Below are 23,968 nucleotides of genomic sequence, written 5' to 3' on the forward strand. Positions count from 1 at the left end.
CAGGTTCTCATTCGCTAAATCACAGTTCATAATCTGTGAAGCAGAAGAGCTGCTGAATTCGAGAGAAGCCTCTAAACGCGCTTGGCTATTTGTCTTGTGCTGTTTGCTAGTTTACGTACCAACAGGCAAAAACGGAAGGACACTACCGTGCCCCCACCCCGCCCAACTGAACAGAAAGCAGCGGCTCCGAGCCTAGCAGTCGCAGCCGCCTGGGAATCTCGCCGCTTTAAGCCGCGGGGGGCCCCCTCAGCCCTCCCAACCACAGAAGGCGGGGCGGGCGCGGGATCTGCTAGGGGTTGTAGTTCTAGACCCTACTGCTTCTAGACTGGTTTCTTCCCGCCCCCACAATTCCCCCAGCCGTCTACGGACTCTGAAGTTGCTGTGGACTGAGCCCCGAGCATACGGAGTTACAGTAGGGAGAGGACGGGACGCCGCTCAGAAGCTTCTAGAGTTTGGCAACGGCGCGAGCAGCGCGCTTGAGCGGGTGGCTGGGCGGCCCCTGCTGCATCCGCACGTCTCAGGACGCGCTGGGGGTAAGCGCGTAGTGCGCCACTCAAGTTTGAGGTAATAGGGTTTTGGGGTGGAGTTTGTTAGCGGCAAGTTGGAGGGAGCTGCCGATAATCAGGGATTCTTCTCGCCCTGGCTCATCTGCCCTTCGGGACTCTCCCACCTCTTACCCCTTACTGATTTGCAGAATTGCAGTCCGCACCCCTCCTTCTCCCTCCCCTGTCTTTCCGTGGCAAGTCTTTCCCTGCTGTTGTGAAATCAGCTAGAGCTTCTCAGTCAAGGCCTTTTAGGAATTCAGACTGCCCCCTCCCTGCCAAATCCATGTCATGTGAGGCAGCAAAAGGCTTGATGTACAGGCCCTACAAAGCGATGCCCTCGTCAGTTCTCTTAAATTTATGATTACTGCGCCCTCCTCTCCCGCAAAACTGGGACCAGCTAGGCCATGCGTTACATTTATGGATAGATAGATAGATGATAGATTCATAGATACACAGATACATAAATGATAGATATAGATAGACAGATAGATAGATAATGACCTGAGATTCACGAAGGGCTTTCATAGCTTCCTGTGCTTTGGGAGGTGGCGACAGTAAAGGGCAGTGAAAGAGTTCGTGAATGTAGTCAGTGACAAAGCCCCATGACCACAGTCTGCAGGAGTTCTAAATCTACTTTTTTCTACTACTTCACAGATGTCTCTGAAAGAGTTAAAGGAGAAAAGCAGCTAGGCCTGATGCAGCTGGCTTTCTGAATAGTCAGGCCCTGGTTCACCACAGCCACTCTTAAGTTAGTGAGTAATTGTCCTCAGTGAGTGAGCCATCCAACAACCACAGAGGATTTTGCCTAGGGAAATGTTTAAGATTGGGCACATACTTTGTGCTGGGCCATAGATAGATATACATCACATCTTAGCTTTTTAAAAGGTGCCTTTCCCCAAAGGGTGAGGTTGGACTGTAAAGCATCCTGTATTTCCCTGAGCACACTTTGTCATGTGATTTCTTGCTCGACTGCCTTTCTTTAAAGTCTGAAGCATTATTTTGTTCACTCCTGTATCTGCAGTGCTAACACACGATGGCCTCTTAGTAAATGTCAAATGATGAAATGCATGAATCCAGTGTCCACTCTTCAGGTCTGTACTCATATTCTACTGGAAGAGGTACAGATAAAAATAAGATGTAGGTTTATACAAGCCTTGGGGCAGAATAGAAGCAGCACATAACTTCCTGGAGAGGTCCCTAAAGCCTTCATGGGGCAAGAGTTATGTGCTAAGCTTTGGAATTCTCCCTCCCTGAATTAGCAGGAAGTTCTCACACCAAGGCCTCCATATGAGCTTTGCCTGAGAGGTAAAGGGAGTGATTGTTCAAGAGCAGACCAGGACTGGAACAGATGCTACCCTCCTCCAGGTGGTCATATGGAGAAGCTGCACTTTCCAGGAATCCTGGCTTTCTTCAAACATCTTTGGAATGCTCTTTTTGGAAATGCCTTTGAGCTTACAGCACATTCTTTTTTGCCTCCTCAGCCCTGGAACATCTCGTTCCTTCAGAGATTTGATATTTGGGAAAAGCCAGAAGTCATTTTGGATGCAGGTCTAGAGGGTGGGGAAGGCAGTCATACAGCATTATAGTTCCTGTTGAAATTTGAAAGAAGGTATTTGTTTACATAGGGCTATGATTCTCACCCTGGAGTGTGTGGAAGTTTTGAGTGTATGTGTATTCCTGAGGGAGCATATCTTCAGCTTTTATCAGATTCCCCAAGGACTCCATGATTCAGAAAAGATAACCACCACTGCTCTAGAGTTATGAGATCACTTCTTATGTAGCTTTTAAGCTGGCTCTGAAGGAGAGTCACTGAAGAGTTTCTGAAGGACAGTAGTAGGGAAGCAGAGGGCAGGTTTCAGCCTCTCCTGTAATTTGATGCATGTTCTCTGTGGTGTCCTAAGTTCCAAAGTCTCAGTGTTTCCACAGACAAAATGGAAGGCAGAACCAGGGGTGGGGGTGAGGGGAAGTCTAGGGTCCTTTCTTGCTCTGTTACTCCATGAAATTACAACTGAGGAACTTCAGAAAAGTTCCTGAACAATAGCATCCCTGGACTCATCAGGTAATGCAACATTTCCAGGTGACTCTTTTTCAAATGACAGCCATGCTTAGGATGTGTGGTAGTGCTAATGTGCTTGTTCAAAGAAATCAGCCTCTTGATGTCAGAACCAGGGATCTAGTAGCATCAGACCAAACCAGAAGAAGGCAGAAGCTCAAAAATCTGCTGAGAATAGCATAAATGGTCAGGGAAGGGCTCCTCCAGGAGGGGAAGCCTGGAAAAAGAGAAGAGGAAGCTGAGGCATCAGCCCAGATAGACAACATAAGAGGCCAAAACAAGGATTCTGTCCTAAGAGTGAAGATTCTGGTAGATTATTCAATCTCCAGGAGGGTCAACAGGAGTAAACAGAATTCAAGCAAGACAATTATTTGGCACAGACTGTATCTCAGGGTAGCAGGAGACCCCTTCTAGAAACAGGGTGACTTGCAATGAGGAAAGGAGCCACAACCCTCAGGTTTGGTCCCAAATCCTGTAGTGAAAGACACTGACTCCAGCTGAGGGGGCAGACTGGAGGCAGAGCAAAGCTGAGGAGCCAGTCACTGGAATCACTACCAACCATAGGTCTATTCTTCCCTCCCACTCTTCCTCTATCCTTCCTACCCTTCATTCTTCCTAGTCTGAGATGGAAGAGATTTAAAAACAAAAAAAAATAATGCTCTCCAACCTTAAGGAATTTGCAGACCTGAGATGGATTTACCACTTAGAAGTAAATGACTAAGTATTTAGTCAGGTGATAGAAAATAAAAATCCTACAAGGGTAAGGAAGGTGAAACGAGTGTGTGTGGTACAAGGGAGATTAATAGTTATTCTCTGCTTTTCACATTCTATAACAATAAGGGAATTTCCACGTCACTCCCCCAAAAAGGAAAAGTATGGAGGAACTCTGAGTTTCTCCCCACCCCAAGAGAAGGGATAACTTACCTGACTGGTGAACCTGCCCCTGCCTTTTCTCTGTCTATCCTTTTACAGCTAGCTTCTCCACAGGACACTTGCATTCTGGTCTGCCTTGTGGTGAGCCTGGACAAGCAGGCTTTGCCCTGCATTGTGAGAAGCTTGCAGCTTTGAAGAATAAGCAAATCATAGGGGCATTTCAGGAAACTCATTTGGCCACAGGTCAAGCCACACTGTTCAGGTCAGCTTTATGAGTAAATAAAGCTGATATTTTAATCAGTGGTCTGCCTCCTGGTGTTATTACTCAGTTGGTTTCAAACTCTAAAGTAGAGAACAGGCATATTCTTTTTTGGCCTCCCCAACCCCCAGCGAAGGACAGAAGACCTTGGTATGAGTCAGTCTGGAAGAAGGAGCTGGGCTCAGGGGTCACTTTGGCATTGAAGCCTCAGGGTCCTTTTTGTCACAGGGCCCTTAAGCAATGTAGCAGTCACTGTTGATCTGGAGGCCTTAAAAACAGGTTTTGTCTCCTAACTTCAAAAATACATTGAATACTCAAGACCCACCCTTGGTAAAGAGAAAGAAGTAGATCGAGGACATCCCTGTTTCGTTAATTTGTATGAGGGTCAGAGTCGGGCTAGATACCTAGAGGGAACTGAGCTTAGAAACACAAGAAAAGCTGCTTCCATAGATTTTCACTACTCTTCAATTATATACGTGTGTGAGCTTTCTGCCTTTGGCTCAAGCTGCTTCTCTTTCTGGAATTCCTTTCCTCCATTATTTACACCTGTCATAATCCAAGAAAAGGGAACATCTTTTCTCCTAACTGAATGCTTTTTTTGGTTTCCTAACAAGTTCCTACACATCATTTCAGACTACAGGACACCTGCCCATGGTGATCCTTCCCCTGACATTCCCTCCTTGCCCTCCTGGGCTTCGTTATTCACTGGGTCCTCTGAGAAGTCACTGCACCCTCACATTCCATTCTTTCAGCTTCAAGGTTTAAAAGCCCCCCACTATCTGTCTTCACATCTGCAACACATCTCTATACTCCTGCTTCTTATTCTAGATGTGTAGTACAACCTGCCTCAAACACTCTTCCTCCCACCTCTCAACAACCACCTGGCAGTCTTTCATCCTCTAATACCCCTTCCATTTTGTTTCACTCAGAAACCTTCCCTGACCCCAGAATTAACTGTCCTTTCACCCTCCACCTTGTGACTTCATAATTTTTTAACATACCTATCATGGCACCTAACATACTGATTGAAATTTTTTCTTCATACCCCTATCTCCTGAACTATACTATGGGTTCTTTTACCTCAAGGGCCATGTTTATTTAATTATTGAACTCTGAACTTAACAGGCACTCAATAAATGTTGAATAAATGAATGAATAGGTGAATGATAACAGTTTACATATCTGTTCCTCCTACTTTATTGTTAAGTCTTTGCGGCTAGGAATATTGACTCATTTATCTCTTATTCTTATTAGCTAGTTTAATGCCTTGCATATAATAGGCACCCAATATATATTTTTTATTGAATGAATAAATAAAGCCTTTTGTAATATCCCCAACCTGATACATCCTTTTCCTTTTTTGAAACCTTGAGCACTTTTTCTTGGATTTCTCCTGTGGCATTTTCTTCAGTTTATAATTTTCTCAGTGTCTAATCCCCCTACTCAGTGGTCAGCTCCTTAAGGGCAAGAGGTGAACCTTACTTCCCTCAGTGTCCCTGCAATGTCTACTGCAGTGCCAGGCATACAGCAGGTGCTTAAAGTGGAGTTTTCTGAGAAAGATAAGAGTGCCTGTCACTCAGATCCCCTGTTCCAGCAACGAGATGCCCAAGTAAATGAGATACATATACTGAGTCTCCGACCCTACCCCTTTGCCTTCTACATGATTAATCTTGCCAAATAGGAAGCAAAATTGAAAATACCATGTTATTTCATATTTGTGTTAGCTGTAATGCTCTGTACTAATAAATGCCCAGTAAATACAACTTTCAGATTAATAAAGGATATGAAATCCATCAAGAATGAGTGAGCCCAAAGATACAAAGAACAGTTGAAAGTGAAAATCCTATCAGCTAATAAAGAAAAATGGAAAAGCAGGTCGTGCATTCCCCCTCAGGGAAACAGTGTAAAAAGAACTGGAAAGCATGTTCTTCTCCAAAAAAGACAGACTGCAATATATGTACTTCAAATGTGAAAGTCTCTCTAATTTGGCCATAGGTAAATAGAGAAGAGCAATCCTCAAAATTAGAATCTGTTAACAGTTGTGGTGATTTTTCATATGTTCACTTTCTATAGAGCATTCCCTCCTCTGCCTTCCTCTATTTTCCTTTCTTTCTTTTAACATATCTTTATTGAGCACTAATGATGTGCTAGGCACTCATTCTTCTGAGTGCTTTATGTCCATAATTTCCCATAACACTCATGACAACTCTATGATTTGGGTAGCAGTATCTTCACTTAAAATGTGACAAAACTGGGACTCAGATTCAGGAAGTTGCCTAGGGCCTCACAGCCAGTAAGTCCTAGGATCATTATTTGAACCCAGGTCTCATAACTCTGAAGCTTATATGTTGCTTAATTTCTACATTATAATGCTTCTTTAAACAGTTCAATGGTTTCAGTCACACATGGCTTACAAACAACAGATAAGACAGATAGTAAAAGTATATTAAGTACAGGGTCAAAAGTTAGCAAAGGATTAACCCTGAAATAGAGAAAGCCATCTATATTGGGGTGCGAGTAAGAAGGTCAGCAATGGCTTCCTGGGGGAGGGGTCACTTGAATTGAGATATAAAGGGTAAGTAGATTTTCCTACATCAAGCCAGAGGCATCATCTGGACCGACATACAGCAAATGGATGAGCCTGGGAAATGGGAAGCAGGATGGGAATTCCTACACGTTCAAGGAACAGTAAGTATTTCTTTGGGGAAACATCTTAGTCATTCTGTTTTCAAGACTTTTTTCTTGTATAGCTCACAGTGGCTAATTGTTTTTGCTTTTGTCTAAAAGTGCTGAAGTGTAAGGGTGAGTGATTATTGAAATGAATTAGGGTTTTCATGTTGATTTCAGATGCTCAAGGGGACCACTGCACTCTGACGCCCAAACAACATACTGAAGTGGCCAATACTATGTACCCCTCCTGTTCCAGTGAAACCAGATAGCTCTGAAAGTAAACTAGTATCCTTTAGGGACTGAAAAGTACAAAATGTGAAGGCTTATATTATGCCCTTTAAAAAAGGAATTATCATTTATCATTTATACAGGTTATATTAAGTATAAATCTTTTTATTCTTATGTCAGTAGTGAAATATGAAGTCAATTTTAAAAATGATTTCACTAGTCATGCCAAACACTCAAATGATACTAAAAATCTATTATGGCAGGCCCATGGGAATCCATTATACTATTCTAATTTTGAATATGTTTGAAATATTCTACAATAGGTTTTAAAAAATTTTACTAGACTTCATTTTTTTAGAGCAGTTTAGGTTCACAGCAAACTTAATTGAAGGTACAGAGTTCTCATATCCTCCCTGACCCCTCCAACAACCTCTCCCACCATCAGTACACTGTACCATAATGTTTTTTTTAATCTAGTCTTTAAATCAGATATAGATGATAGATGTTTTATTTATCTATCAAGCATATAGTGTGTAATTTCACCATTTGTTTGGCATTTTGCTAAGTCTCAAGGCTATATAGAAAAACAGACACAGTCCCTGCCCTTATGTTTATAGTTCAGTGGGAGAGAGAGCCATTAAATAAATAATCTTACAAAAAGCCTATTTACAAGCTGTGATGAGGAAAAGCAGAACATACTACAGGTATGTGTACTAAGAGAACTGCCTTAGTGTGGGAGGTCAGGATTTCCCAGAGGAAACCAGCAGGTAAACTGAGATCTGAAGGATCATCAGGAATGAACTAGGCAAAGTGACAGAGGAAAGCATTTTAGATAATGTTTTCAAAGGTCTTAAGGCAAGGAAGAACCTGACATACTTTAGGAGCTGAAAGTTGGTGGACAAAGAGAGAGAGATGAGGCTAGAGGCAGGTAGGTCAGTACACATGGGTGCTGTAAGCTGTGTTAAAGTATTATCTTTGTCTTTACCCTGTGATGGGAAATGGGATGGATTTTACATAGGAGGAGACATGAATGGATTTTGTTTTAAAAGGCCCTGACTGCATGATGGGGAATGGATGGAAGTGAAGTAAGAGCAGAATTGGGGACACTTGCTAGGAAACTACTGGAATAGACCCAGAGGTGATGGTTGTATAACAGAGAAGTGGATGGGCACCACTACCATTTATGAGGTGAAAGCAGTAAGATTTGGTGTTTGCTTTGAAAAGGTAGGAGAATGCTATGTTTCTAGGCTTGCAAAACTGGATAAATTATGGTGCATTTACTGAGATGGGAGTAGGGGTGAAGAAAAAATCAAGATTTTACAAGGGCTTTATTGCTATTTTTTCTACTCCAAATAATAACTACCCTGTGCTAGGCACCATGCTAGGTGATTTACATTCAGTATTGTAGAAGTCCTTTTATCTGATGCAATAGGGATTGGCATCCAGCAGCTTGATTCCTGTACTACCACAGCTCAATGTACCTTAAGAGACTGTATTTACTGTCCTCTGTTATCATTTCAAGGCACATTGTATATTACCTATGCATAGCCCACTAGCATATGGATATCTGAAGCTCTAAGTATCATTTCCAATTCTCTTCTCAATTATTTTCTCATGTGACTCACTGGGCAACTCCCAAACCTTCTTCTTCTCTCAGTGCTATAACTACTCCATGGTAACTTGTTTAACAGGTTTATGTAGGCATCTTTCTCCTTCCCCTCCATAGTCAGTTTAAAGTCCTCTTGATCAGAGCAGGTGGTCACTGAGAAAACATGTTCTCAAACCATACATGGTGGAAGTTCATCTCTGATTCATTATCTTAAATCCTCCATCCCATTGGGCATTACAGTTGTATCCCTCCCTGGCCTCACTTCTCTTCCTAAGGCCCTGCAGTGATTTGCCCACTGTTACAGGGAGCAATCCCCAAATTCTCACCTTCCATCTCAAAACCCTTATTAGAATAGACTATGGCATTATTTCCATCTTCTCCTTATTCTAGACTGCCTCTTCTATTTCTCTGAGGCCCTTCTGTTTTGGTTCTCTTTAATAGCAACCAAGAGTATACAGGATGTCTTTAGATATATATATGGTTGTGTATGTTGCCATATATGTTGTTTCTTATATGTTGCTCTTTAATCCCCAAAAAACCTCTCCCATGCCTGTCCTATAGTAGTCATCTAAATATTTGTTGAATTAATGAATGAACTGTGTTGCTGGGAAAGCAAAGAATGCCTTATTTGGAGGGAGTTCAGGCTGTACTTTGTTTTTTAAGATGAATTTTAAATGTTTTTTGAATTTTCATTAGTAGTAGCTCATCTATAACCTATTACTATTAAACTATTGATTCATTTATTAGTGTAACTCATTCTGTATGAATGACTGCACTATAAATATGAACCTGACACTCTCAAGTGAATTATTGTTTAAGTCAGAGGTAAAGTTATACCAAACATCACTAAAAAATAGCAATTAAAAATTAAAAACTAAATTATCTATCATCTCAAGGTGCTTCCAAAACACAATCCAGATTTTTAGCTTTGGTGTCCAGGTGTCCATTGAGCATAGCTAGATGACTACTGTGTAATATTTTGATGCCTCCTTTAGAGTTGCACTGATGGCATGTTTCAGCCTAGATGATGTCATATTAATGTTCTATGTATTTTGATAGCACTTTTATATTTGCAAAGTGCATGAGATTCATGCTCATTAGTATTTCTGCAAAGCCCTCCTGTGAGGTAGCTCAGCATTACTGAAGCCAAGCATAAAGTGTGCATTTATCAGGAAGGTGCTTGCTTATAGGAGCCAAATGAAATGTCAGTGAACACTAATGCATTATATTCAAAATGGTACAGTTTGGATACATTTCAGCAGAACTATCAACACCTCTTTCCATATCATTTTAATTTCCAACCCTAGAAATGACCACTAATTTTGGAGGAAATAAGTGAATATTATATACAGTCTTTCTTTAAATGTTAGGTTTATGTTACTATTAAAAACTTAAGTACACAGAAGTCTAAGCTTATGAAGGCAGTGTTTAAATCAGTATTTCACATATGATTACTAATTTACATTCTTGGCCAAAGCCATTTTCTAACAGATTAAGGTAAAAATTAGTCCCTATGGCACTGAATCTGAATAATTCAATTTGGATTATTCAAATGGATTTGGCATGGCCTCAAGTTCCCTATCACCATTCCCATTCTCCTATCACCATTTATATGCAGACCACCCCAAGAATCTGTTCTAATCTCTCTAAAAAGAGAGATCAGTCCATAAAGGACTGAAAGAAAGAGCAAACACCAATAAGTGAAGTGAAATCTTAGTATCAGTTAGGGACTGTATCTGTCTGCACAGAACACAAACGAGATTACAAACACTTTATCAAACACAGGTTTCTTTCTCCTGTGTAACCAGAAGCCTTGGAGGTGGGCACTTGGGGTTGTATGCAGGCTCCCCAGTGCCATCAAATACTCAGGTTCCTCCTGTCTTTTTACTTCACCAGATTCCACACATGGCCTCAGTCTCATGGTTCAAGGTGGGGCTCTACCTCCAGCCTCACCCTGTTTCATACAAGAGGAAAAGGAGGAGCAAGGGGACAGCACAAGTTTCAATAAAATAGGACTTTTCAGTAACTGCCCAACAGACTCCCCAGCAGATTTCCATGTAGTCTCACTGGCCAGAGTGCCCTACCCCTAACCCTCCCATGTCCCTGCCTAGCTACATGGGAGATAGAGAGTAGTGTGATTGTTTTTTAAAACTGGGCATATCCCTAACAAAACTGATGTTTTGGTTATAATAAAAAAAGGAAAAGGGGATATCAGTTGGGAACTAGCAATATCCACCATAACCAGATGTTATCAATGTGCACTATAGAGACCCATGAATATATGGTACAGAGAAAGAACATGCAAATTTGTGACAAGAACAATTGGAGGAAGAAGAGCTGCTGCTAGAAAGGCTTTGCAAAGGTTATCATCCCTTCATACAGCTTCTCAGGGCTGTTGTAATATTTCAAGGTAGAACCATGTGTGTAATAGTTGTGATGAAGGTGGTATAATTTATGAAGACCTGTATAATTGTGATAAAGGTAGTAAACTTTTATATAGAGTATATTTTAAATTTCCCCAAGTATGCACAAGAACCTATATTCAAGAATGTTTGTTTCAGAATTTTTTGTTAATGGCCAAAACTTGGAAAAAACATAGATGTCCATCAACAGAAGAACAGGTAAACTTTGATTTATTCATATAGTGTGGAATACTTTACAGCAGTTAAAATAAGTAAAATTTGAGAAAGCTACAATATAGATACTAAGATTTGTTATATTACTCATTTTATTTTTCTGTAAGATTGGTTTCATAATGTTATAAATTAGCAAAATAAGACGCAACAAAACTTGAGCAGTGTTTCTCAGTATTTGGTCCACAAACCATTTATATCACAATCACTGAAGATACATCCTAAAATGCAGACACCTGGGCCTCCTCCCAGGCCTGCTACTAGAAACTCTCAGCAAACTGCATTTCAAACAAGGCCACGAGGTGATTCCTAGAGGAGCACTGACATAGGGTTTTGGAGGAAATGGGTTTAGTGGAAAATGGAAATCGAGTAGACCTCTGGCTGAAACTATCCTATATCTCAGAGGCTAAGATGGAGAACATGAGCTACTGCTGCTTGACACAGGCAAAAAGGGGAGTTTAGTGGTGAACACTAATCCTATGAAGATTAAACTGTGAGAATAGAGAACCCAAATATCAGTGGCTAACACAAGCAAGCCTTGCATTTCCATTCATATGGAATAAGACTGGTGGTAGTCAGGACAGTGCAGGTGCAGCTCTGCATGGTGTCAGGAACTTAGGTTTCATATGTGCTGTTGATGTGCAGTGCTAGGCATGCCAGCCTGCCTCTTGGCCTAAGATATCTGTTGAGCTTTGGCCACCAGGACTACACTGCAATGAATAGGAAGGCAGGAAGGAAGAAGGGGGGAAAAGGGGTATATTCCTTCCTCTTTTAAAAAAATTTTTTTACTAAAGCATCATTAATATACAGTCATATTTGTTACAAGTATACAACACAGTGATTCAACAGTTACCATATTAAGTCCTCATCCCCATTAGTGCAGTTACTATCTGTCAACATAGGAAGATGTTACAGAATTATTGACTATATTCTCCATGTGTACTACCATCCCCGTGACCAACTTATATTATGACTGAGAATTTTTGTGCCCCTTTATCCTCCTCACACTCCGCTCTACCTACCCCAGTCCCTTCCCCATGGTAACCACCAGGCACTTCTTAGTGTCTATGCATCTACTGTGATTTTGTTCATTTTGTTTTTTATATTCCACAAATAAGTGAAATCATATGGTATTTGTCTTTCTCTGCCTGGATTGTATCACTGAGCATACTACCCTACAGATCCATCTATGTTGTTGCAAATGGCAGAATTTTTTTAAGGCTGAGTAATAATCCATTGTGTATATGTACCACATCTTCTTTATCCATACATCTACTGATGGACACTTTGGTCACTTCCATCACTTGGCTATTGTAAATAATGTTATAATAAACATAGTGGTGCATATATCTTTCTGAATCAGGGATTCCATTTTCTTTGGGTAAATTTCTAGAAGTGGAATTACTGAATCATATGGTATTTCTGTTTTTAGTTCTTTGAGGAACCTCCATACTGCTTTCCACAGTGGCTGCGCCAATTTACATTTCCATCAACAGTGTAGGAGGGTTACTTCTCCACCTACTTGCCAACACTTGTTATTTCTTGTCTTTTGGATAGTGGACTTCTGACTGGTGAGAGGTGATATCTCATTATGGTTTTTATTTCCATTTCTCTAATGATTAGTGATGGGGAGCATCTTTTCATGTGCCTATTGGCCATCAGTACTTCTTCTTTGGAAAAATGTCTGTTCAGATCCTCTGCCCATTTTTTAATTGGGTTATTTGTTTTTTGGTTGTTGAGGCATATGAGTTCTTATTATATTTTGGATGTTAACCTCTTATTGGATGAATCATTTACAAATATATTCTCCCATATTGTAGGCTGACTTTTTTGTTCTGCTGGCATCTTTTGCTGTACAGAAGCTTTTTAATTTCATATAGTCCCACTTGTTCATTTTTTATTTTTTTCTCTTGCCTGAGTAAATGTGTCCTGGAAAGAATTGCTCATGATTATGTTCAAGAGATTTTTGCCTGTTTTATTCTAAGAGTTTCATGGTTTCATGACTTACATTCAGAACTTCAATCCATTCTGAGTTTACTTTTGTGTATAGAGTTAGACAATAATCCAGTTTCATTCTCTTACATGTAGTGGTCCAGTTTTCCCAACACTAGTTATTGAAGAGGCTATATTTTCCCACTCATGGCTCCTTTGTCATATATTAATTGACCATATATGTGTGGGTTTACATCTGGGCTCTCTATTCTGTTCCATTGATCAATGGATTTTTCTTGTGCCAGTACCATACTGTATTGATTACTGTAGCTTTGTAGTATAGCTTGAAGTTGGGAGCATATTTCCAGGTTTGTTGTTCTTTCTCTGGATTACTTTGGCTATTTGGGGTCTTTTGTGGTTCCATATGAATTTTAGGATTATTTGCCCTCATTCATTGAAAAATGCCACTGGTATTTTGATAGGGATTGCATTGAATCTGTAAATTGCTTTGAGCAGGATGGCCACTTTCAAAATATTAATTCTTCCTATCCATGAACATAGGATAGATTTCCACTTATTTGTGTTGTCTTTCACCTCCTTGGTTAGGTTTATTCTAGGTATTTTATTCTTTTTGATGCAATTATAAATGGAATTGTTTTCCCAATTTCTCTTTCTGCTAGTTTATTGTTAGTATATAGGAAGGCAACAGATTTCTGTGTATTAACTTTGTATCCTGCAACTTTGCTGAATCTAGTCATTCTAATAGCTTTTTGATGGAGTATGGGGTTCATGAGACCTGAATTTAATTGTTTGAGAGTCTAGCCCTGTGACATACATAGAGTAGACCCACTAATGTAACTGATATTACTATTATTATTATTATTATTTATTTTGTTTTAGAGTACAGTAATATTATAAAAGTAGCTTATTGGAGTGAGGAGTACAGTAACCAGATATGGAGGGGAAATTTGAAGATATTATGTCAGCAATAAGGGAAGGAATTCTAAATAATGCTACAAAGCATGGACTTTGGAGCCAGACAAGCTGTGTCTACTTGCCAGCTCTGCTACCTATTAACATAGTAATGTTGGGCAAATTCTTAACATCCTCCCCTTACTTCCACTTCCTCATTTTCAAGATTGAAATACTTTATTGGGTAATATATATGAGGTTTAAGTGAGATAAGGTATATAAGATGATAAACCCAATGCTCGGAAGAAGATAAGTGTTCAGTAATTATAGCTATTATTGAATCTGGTTATGGATGAAAGAGTGGAGTAAGGTGGAAATTAAGGTAGTAGTACACTCAGGTGCTCACTAAAGAATAAAATAACCTACATTAACTACTTTGATTGTTTATCAGTTTACACACTTTACTTGTATCAACTTTAAAAAGGATAATCCTTCTTCCTCAGGCCCACAGACTTTACACACTGATCATAATTAATTTTGCCTTCTAATGATGCTGCATTCATGAGTGATGCTTCCAAGTTGTGTATTTTTTAAATTCCTGTATATCTCACAAATGTATTTGGTAACTCTGAATCTAGCAAATGGATACAAAATAGTCATAGCTCTTTACCTTAAATGTTCATGAAGTGAAAGAAGTCAAGGGAAAATGCCAACAAACTCTTAATGTCTCATTTATGAGAAGCTTTGGCACAGCATATGAAGATGACAGATGTTCTGCTTCCTAGAACCTGTTTGTTCCACCCTGAAAAATCTATATTCTCCTTTAGTACATTGATTTCTTGTTACAGAGCAGGAATGGCTATTTAATATCCTTATTTGGGAACTGGTGGCCAGGGTCAGTGGGGGGCAAAATGTGTGAGAGAAAATGCATCAATACTTAAAGGAGAGTTGATGGGATGGGTGGAGGACTCGAGAGAAGGTTGTCTATATCTGGGAGATTACTTGTAATTTGACTGAAGGACAGAAAGACTTGCCAGAGGAAGAAAAGGGGGAGCAAATGAAAAAAGCATACAATCACAGGTAAACACTTAGATGGCCGAAGAAGATATTTAAAAGATGAGAGAGCACTTCCCCCAGTGGCCAGCTGGCTCACCTCTTCTCTCTTTTGGCTTGTAGCACAGTGGAAAGATTCAGTGTAACAAATTATGGAATATATGACAGTGAACCAGCTGATAAAAACTAATAACAAACTGAAATGTTCTTCTTTTCTGTTTTAATCTGGGGCTACTGATTTCTCTTTTGTGTGAGGTGAGATCTATATTACCAAAATATAGATGGAAATTGAGTTGACTGGTTATGAACAATGTCATGATTATGGCATCACTGCTTAGCAATACAAATAACATTTCTGTAGTATATTTAGTTTCAAAGCATGCTCACTTGCATTATCTCATTTTATCATATAAATAATCCTGTGAGGTAAGTATCACTATTCTCATTTTATACTTGGGAAAACTGAGGTTTAGAGAAGGTAATGAACAACAGAATCCACACCAAGGTCTGTTTTACCATACTACATTTTTTTTGTCTCTTCCAATAAATGTCAGTCTACAGCCACAGTTACCACAAAAGGCTTCTTTGGAGACCCACCTCTGCTAAGCATACCCCAGGATTTAATCATATTTTTCCCTCCAGGGCAATTTCATGGCTCTTGACTTCTCTCAAGGGACTTAAGAACCTACTTGGGATCACTTGGGGTCACCTGGGGCACCTGGAATAAAGGTGGATGCTAGGAGTGGGACAGAGAGATACAGTCCTACCATCAACTAAGCTACAGCTTCCCTGGGCTTCCAAGGACCCTGTGTCCTTGGCACCTTGCTTTCCTCTGCAGCTTGCATCTCCTACAATACCCTCTCATATGTCCCCTAATACTCCTGGGCTTCCCTCCAGCTGTCCTAAGTATCCCATTCTTCAAAAGTCTCTCTTATTTCTGTCTCCTTCAGGACATCTCAGCCAACAGTTAGGAAAATGACTTTTTGAAAATTACTCTCTCCCTGAGAGAATTTCCAACATGGGGAACAAACAGGCAGGGGAGAGGGAGTCTTCCTTAATCACACCAGATGTGCTGCTTCATCCATGGGCAGAAAGCCTCCAGACTTGAAGCTACTTCTCCATTTCCTCCTCCTCTGATAATCCTGGTCTAGGAGAAGCTGTTCTATCATCAGTGGTCAATGAGCCAGAATTGTGATTACACACAGGATAGGGAATAGCCTTGCCTCAGTTTGACAGTACAAAGTAATGCCAGTAACAGATAGACCACAGTATTCCTAGCTAGTCTACAGATTTGCCTGTATTTGAATCAGGCTGCAGCACTTGCTAACTGGAACCTTGGGCATATTGTTTACCTTCTCTGTGATTCAGTGTATGCATCTTTAAATAAGAGTATTATTAGTACATAGGAAGTGGTAATGAAGATTAAACTTGCTATATATTTAAACTGCTTAGAACAGTTCCTAGTGCACAGAAAACTATGTAAGAATTAGATAAACTGAATTTTTTAAATTTCTTCCCTTTAAAAGTATTTGTTCTACACTAGGTTCTTTATTACATCTGAGATTCAGATGTCAGATGGAGTTATTCTGACCCTTCAGATGCAGAGAGTAAGTGGTTTGGATCTCCCTTTCCATGGATTATGAAAAAACCCAATAATGTCCCCAAGAGTTCTTTGAATTCCCAAGAGTACATTTCTTGATTAGCTCAGTTGCTAAACACCAGCTTCTTCAGAATTACTCTGTTTGAGGACTGTTTTGTTGTTCTGCACATATTGTTCCACAAATGTTCAGGTCAAATTAATATCTACACAAAACTTATCAAGGTATTCACATAAGTAGCAATCTTTGAGGAAAGGGAAGATTTACATTATAATAGGGAATTAATGTATACAGGGTGCTAACCCAGTATCTGGAACATTGTAAAGTTCAATAAATATTAGCTATAACAATAAGTACTATAAATGCCTGTCCTGTCTCCCATCTCCAGATCTCTCCACTTCTCCATCTCCCCCACACCCTATAAGCTTGCACACGCACACACAAACACATGCACACAAACCTGTTATTGGAAGATACTCACCTAAGGCAGAAAGCCTGGCCGTAGAATCCCTGGATTTAGTTTTATCACATGCTAGCTGTGTCTCCAGATGTTCAACCTCTCTGAGCTGCACTTTCTTCCTGTGCAAAATGAAAACCATAATTTTCTACTCACTTAACTCACAGTATTATCATAAGGATTATGTAAGGTAGAAATGTAAAGAAGCTCCATATTTATTGGTACCTTATTTCCATTCCCCTCATAAAATAAAAAAAAAGATTCTTTTTAAATTAAGTACAGGACTTTTTACTAATCTCTGTTAAAACATATATACTCATTTAAGATTTACCAGATTCACACTGTTTCAAGTGGTTTCTCTATGTTCAGCCTTCACATTTTTTTCTTGTGATGTATTTATATGCTCCTAAGTTTTAAAAAATATATTCATATTAAAATGAAAGCAAAGGAGCCCTATACTCTCTAGTCACAAATTTTCTTTTATCATTAAGAATGAATCTGTACCAAATGACTGCATTATATACTGGGCTGGGAGCAATGGCAGAGTCAAAGAAATATAATTTGGGGTCGGCACCCTCCAGTCTATCAGTACATTAGGGAATGTCCTACTTACTTAACCTTAAATGTTGTATCTTGAGACAGCTACAAATTCTTTCAAAGAAACCTAGAAAACCTCAAAATGCCCAATCAAGGAACAATCTTGTAACCTTGATGGTAATTTCCTTTTAACAGCATTCCCTGCTGGCCCTGTCAGAAATGGAGGAGACATGATTTTACGGAATTGAAAAATCTTAGGATTCGTCACCAAACTTTAATGCTGAAAAGCCTGGAGTGTCATCTGGACTAACCCCTGCATCTTACAGGAGAAGAGACTGATCCTGGAGCGGGAAAAGGACTTACCCCAAATCTCTCCAGTCGGTGGCAAAGCCTGTACAAACCGAGGGCTGCCTTCACTCATTTGGGGTTATTAGTAGACTGGAGGAACAAAAGGTAAGAAAGAGAGGGGCACAGGCCACAGGAAGAAGTGTTATTTTGTACACATCTGGTTTTAGTCCTCATCCTAGACCGTGTTCCCCGCCCCTAAACTGGTGGAATGTTGTCAGGAAAGGGAGGACCCCTGGGACAGATGAGATAAGTAGGACCACTGAAAACCATCGCTGGGGGTTGTGTGGTTGGAACTCAAAATTTCGCCAGACGATTAAAAGCGTTTCAACGATTGTGGTTTCTGAGGGCGTGGAAGGCTTTCCCTCCCCGAGCTCCGCGGCGGCGCAGGCCCCGCCCGGTGCCCGGCAGTAACCCCGAGGCGCGCTGCAGCCTCGGCTATCTTCTACGCAGCCTTTAGAGAAGAGTAAAAAACAGAACGTGCGGCTTGTATACTTCAAACCTGGTAGTTAGCACCCCTCCCCAGCAGAAATGGGAACATTAACTTTGCGCCCACGTGGCTTTTCCGCGGGCGTGTGCTCCGTTGGGGAGCCCGGGATTCCTTTCTTAACAGCCTTTTGGGGGAAGAAATGTGGGGAGATGGCAGAACTAGATAGGGGCCAGCTGGGGGAGAAAGGGGAGTGGGACAACAGATGGGTACGAGGAAATGATAAGAGAGGACCAAGGCAGGAATATACGTGGGGTGTGATGGCTCAGGAGGCCACGGGGCCCCGCCAGACCCAGAACTGGGCACATCCGCAAAACCCACACCCGTCAATTCAGAAGAGAACGGAATCCACCAAAAAACAAACGCTCTGGACGCTCCACTACAGCCTGAGAGTGGGGGTTGGGGATGGAAGCGAGCTTCGCGCAGGCGCACAGAGCCCCGCGTCTGCCCTAGAGTTACCCCGAGCGGCGAGCCGGGCAAACTAGGTGAAAGGTAACTAGCAGGCGCTACCCCGGGCGAGGGCCTAGACGCCCGAGCACAGCCAGACGGGCGCGGCGGGCCCAATAGTTCCTTCTTTCCCAAGTTTCTCCTAGCCTGCACTTCATCGAACTGTGGGTGTGGCTGGGAACGGAACAGGAGGCGATGGGGTGGGGGTTGGGAATATCAAGCAGACGGACAAATCTTGGCACTCAACCCTCCCAGAGGAAATGAGGTCCTGGGGTGGTGCAGGGGAGGGAAACTTACTGAACCTCATTTGTGTGCCTGACAAGGTGCTGGACCTGTCGCTGCATTATTATAATTGCCGCAATGCTTTTAAGAGGAAACAGGCGCGATAAATTCATGTAACTTGCCCAAGGACAGCCAATCAATAAAAGGCAATTTCCGCAAATTTCCCTGATTCGAGGTTGCTTTTGTTTGGTTAGTTTTGCCCTAGTGCTAATAACTGACAGGTGTAGCACACTTTACATGACACCCTTTACATTATTCATTGGATCCTTACCTGAAACGTACAGATATGTACTATTTTGTAGGTGCGGGGAGAAACAGACTCAAGAAATTGTTCTGAGATCACACAGAAATTAGCAAAGTTGAGATTCTGTACATTATGGAGGAATAAAAAGCTCAAAGATCAAGATCAGATTCCCACCCCCTATCAAGCAGACCTATGAAGAACATGAGAGTTTCAAGCACTACTGGATGAGGGTCTCAGGCCACGAGGAAAACAAGGGAGTTCTCATCACTGGAAGTTTCCTTTGATTGCAGGTTTCATTACAGAATAAAAAGTGAGCACCCATTCTGGGAGATATTTGGATGTTTAGCTATCTCTTTGAAGGCAGGAACAGAGTCCACTGCTCATGGTTTGCTTCAGTGGGTTTTCGATGGGTGAGTTTATAACTGAATGAACACATTTTCAATCCCAGGCTACCCCAGAGGGAAGCTGCAGTTGTGTCTGGCAATGGATGAAGTGACTACTTTCTTGTGGCTTTTCCCAGATGAAGGCTCTTGCACTCATTCAGCAAACACACTTAGCACCTACTCTGCTGTGCACACAGCTAGGAAACAGGATGGGAGCTTCAGAGGGCAGAAATGCCCGCTTCTCCTGAAAATTCCAGGCTAAGTCTTAGACATCTGGGAGTTTGCCCACCTCCATGCTCGTGGAAGCCACAGGGTTTCCTGTGAGGGGCATAGGATCAAATCACAGTTCTCCCACCCGTGGGTGCCCCCGATGTTCCTCAGAATCACAAAACAAAAGCAGCTCTGCTCTTCTCCTAAAGAGGCCTTGGAAACAGGCAACTACCAAAAGGGAAATGCAAGCAAAGCAGAAAAAGCTTCAGAGCAGCCAATCAACCCCCTCCCACCCTCATCTCTTTCCACGAATCCCTCCCCTTGAATGTCCAGTCAGGGAATTGGAATGTCACTGCCTTGTGCCCCAAGACTGTGTTACTGCTCAGGCTGATTAAGACAAAGACGGCAATTGGACTGAATTTGCCCTAACATAACCCTGCCTTGCAGCCTCCCTGAGGTGACCGGGTGAGATCATGTGCTGCCCGATGCTGTCAAGATACTTCTGTGATTGCCTGCCTGGTGGTGTTGAAAGGAAGAAAGCTGCTTAAGGATTACACCATCATCCTGTTGAGAGTCTTGTGTGCTAAAAACTTCAGCCACACTGGTCTCTTTGCTAGATACTTTAACTTGAATCTATCCATATTATTCTCTACAGCCCAAGGCAGTAAGTGGTGTGATACCCATTTTGCAACTGAGGCCTATAAGGGGGTAAGTGATTTCCCCGCATAATACACCCAATAAAAGGCATGGGTGGAACTCAACATCATTCACTGCTCTAGGCATTTGGATCTAACACCCCAGTGGGGCAGGTACTTGGAGCTGGCTGGGAAAACTGTCCCTAGGTTTCTCACTTTCTTCCCTATTTATCTCAGAAATATTTCAATAAAAGTATAGAAAAGAAAAACTCCATGCCTTACACATGGTTAAATAGTAAGTGACTTAATAGAGGAATGAATGAATAGGATGAATGAAGATGGAGAATGAGATGTCAGAGTCCAGCCTCCTTGGGGTGAAGATGCAAAGGGCTGTGATCTTAAAATCTACCTACAGAGGACAAACTCTGGTCACTCTGGAAAGTTGTAAATAATTAGCGTGAGCCTTGTTTCTTTCCCTAGCCTCATGGCAATTCTAAAGAAATAATAGAGAGGAAAGCCAAGTCTCTGAGACATTTCCCGAATAATCCAAAAATGCTCAAGTGTCAAGGAATTTCCCACACAGCATCCAAGTCTAACCCATTCTGCTCTTTGTCCTTCACACTTGAATACACTGTAATGGCTACACAGAACATTTTAATTCCCAAAGTTTTTTTTTTCTCCCAGTGTTGTCTGGGAAAAACTGTAAAAAAGAAACAAGAAGCTTAAATTCATACTAAACCTTCCTAAATCATTTCATGAACCTTGGGGGAACCAGCAGTTAGTAATTCTGAGAGCACAGAAGAGGAGCCAGGTGACTGGGTCCTAATCCTGTTTCTACCTTGGAGCCTTAGCTAAGTCATTTCCCTCTCTGAGCCTCTGGTTCTGCCCCTGTAAATTTAGAGATTTGGATTAGTTGATCCTTGGGTTCCTTTTTAATTATCAACCACCTCTAGTATGTATTTAGAGTTATGCCACCTGCCCCCAAAGCAGGAAGAATTTTGAAGCCAATATTTTAGAAACCTCAGCAAAAGACGACCTGTAAAACACTGACGCTTGTCAAAATTCAGGCACAAATGCCAATTACAATCCAATAATAAAGCCAAATTCAGGAAAATATGTACTTGAGAACAATGAATTCATCATCTAGTTCTTCGACAAAAGTTACTAAATTTAACTTTTTTGTGCTCTATTTATTTTATAAATTTTGCTGTGTGTTGAATACTTTTTTAAGGGAGCAAGCATATTTTATTAAAATACTGTGCTTTTATTAGTTGGAGAAACAATGAATTTGCATGCCTTTCTGCATATAAATGTATATTAGATAATAAGGACTTTTAGAGTCAGTAGCTAGGAAGAATAACAAGTATATTTATGAATGAACTTTTTTTTACATGAATGAACTAGGAAATGGCTGAGATGGTATAGTAGACATGACTGGTACCCTGTTGGTACCCGTCTATCACCCAGCTTCTGTGAGTGTTCATGTTAATGGCTCACAGAAATTGCCCTCTGCAGAATGGGGAGTTCACTCTCTCAGGAGGTTATGTTTCCCTCACCCTCAGACTGCAGCCAAAAACTGATTGATAAGGGACTAAAATATCTCCACCTCACCTCAGGATGGGACCAACTCTGCAGTGTGACTTACGCTCCACAGTTCCCCTTGGGTCAGGCCGAGGCTACACTTTACCTGAAGTAACATCTTTACCGACTGCTTGCCCTTCCCATTCTGTTTCCTCATTTCCTTACAAGTTTCTTTGGTGAGCACTCCCACAAAAAAATCACTCATACCCAAATCCCTATCTCAGGTTGTTTCTAGGACACTTAAGACAATAATGTGCTGTTTTTATGAGTGGCCAGTAATGAAAACTCCATTTAAGTTTCTCTCATTCATCCATCCCATCAATATTTATTGAATTACATAGTATGCATCTGTCTTGCCAATGGGTTTCAGTCCCAGGCAACTTCACTAAGGATTCAGTGTGACCAAAGAAATGACAGTAGAACATTCTTAGGTTGAACGGGTTATACCCAACTTTATTTCCACAGTGGCAGGTCAATCACTAAAATCTCGTCCACTCAGAGCGAGTCTGCATGCAGCAAGCTGGTCTCTGCCTATGGGCCTCCATCCCCTGGGCCTCCAGCCTCTGCTCTGCTCTCCCACAGCCGTGCCACCATGTCACCCAGAGCACTGGGCAGAGCTCTTTATTTATAGAGTCAATAGCAACATATTCCCCACATGTGTGTAATTAGCCAGCCAACCAGGGCCAGGTGAGAATCCTGGTCACAGGAACTTTCATTTAATCCACAGCATCAGACACTGTTTCAGATATTAAATGTCTCGCCTGAGGGTTTCAACCCTGGGTAAGTTCACTCTGGATTTGGAGAGACTGAAAAATGACAGCAGAACATTGAGGGTAAAAGGATTTATCCCCAGTTTTATTCTTGTGGTGGCAGGTCAAGCACTAGAATCCCATCCGCCTCAGGGCAAGTCTGCGTACAGCAAGCTTGTCTATTGCCTCCGGGCCTCTCCACCACCTCACAGCCCCAGAGCACTGGGCAGAGCTCTTTATATAGAGTCAATAACAACTCATTGCCCACATGTGTGCAAGCATGCACTTGTACTCATTGCACATGCACAGTGGGAAAGCAGACCAGGGTCAGGTGAAAATCCTGGCCATGGAACTTCCATTTTCCCTACACTAAAGATACTTAAAATGGGTAAGATAGACATTGCCCCTTCAATAAACAACAATAAATGCTGTTTATTTTATAATGTGCAGACACATCATGATAATAAATGAAGCAAAATAATCATTAAAAATTAAGATATTTAGGGGTTTTTTTTTAAACTGTGTTTCTGGATCATGTTCTATGATCATTAAATAAATGTTCAAAATTCTAATATGTATTTTTTTCTGTTGTGTAAGCCTTTGACTCAATGATTCTATATCAAAGAATTCACTGTACAGATAAACCCACACCTCTGCTTAAAGACATAGACAAGGCTGTTTATAGTAGCATTGTTTGTAACAGCAAAAGATAGGAAACAGATTAAATGTTCATCAACAGAGGACTGACTAAACAATTATGTCCATCCACACTAGGGAATACTATGTAGCCATTAATTAAAAAAGAATGAGGTAGCTGTATATTTATTAATATGGAATGATCTGCAGAAGTACTGCTAAATGAAAAAGTGAAGTATAAAGCAGTGTTTTTAGTTTTCTTCTATTTGTGAAGAAATGAATGTGAATACACGCCCAAATACCATACACACAATTCCTACACTATAGAATCTCTAGAATGATGCAAAAAAAACTATTAATAGTGTTTCTATGTAGAGGAACTAGACCTGGATTTCTTTTCATTCCACATTTAGTTTTATAAACACATGCATTACTATTGAATAAAACCAGTTGATTTAAAATGTACTACATACTTAGTTTAGAAACCATGAAATACACACAAAAATAAAAATCACTTATAATCTCACCTCTAATATATACCATTCTATATATTTTGGTGTATTTCCTTTCTGTCTTCCTTGTATTTGAAGACATAATTTTTTTTCTTATA

The 23,968-nt window shown here is 40.9% G+C and overlaps 1 long non-coding RNA gene across 2 annotated transcripts; it reads left to right on the plus strand.

The window, feature by feature from the left end:
• The first annotated feature begins 298 nt into the window (after nucleotides 1-298).
• LOC118921496 (uncharacterized) lies at nucleotides 299-23,968 on the plus strand. Of its 2 annotated transcripts, XR_008996575.1 has the most exons (4): nucleotides 299-564; nucleotides 3,571-6,418; nucleotides 16,311-16,374; nucleotides 17,555-23,968. It is a non-coding gene; the product is annotated as an uncharacterized LOC118921496 (long non-coding RNA). The 2 variants fall into 2 exon arrangements; XR_008996574.1 differs by lacking the exon at nucleotides 3,571-6,418.

This window comes from Manis pentadactyla, chromosome 3 (assembly GCF_030020395.1).
Source record: "Manis pentadactyla isolate mManPen7 chromosome 3, mManPen7.hap1, whole genome shotgun sequence".
In the NCBI taxonomy this organism is placed as follows: domain Eukaryota; kingdom Metazoa; phylum Chordata; class Mammalia; order Pholidota; family Manidae; genus Manis; species Manis pentadactyla.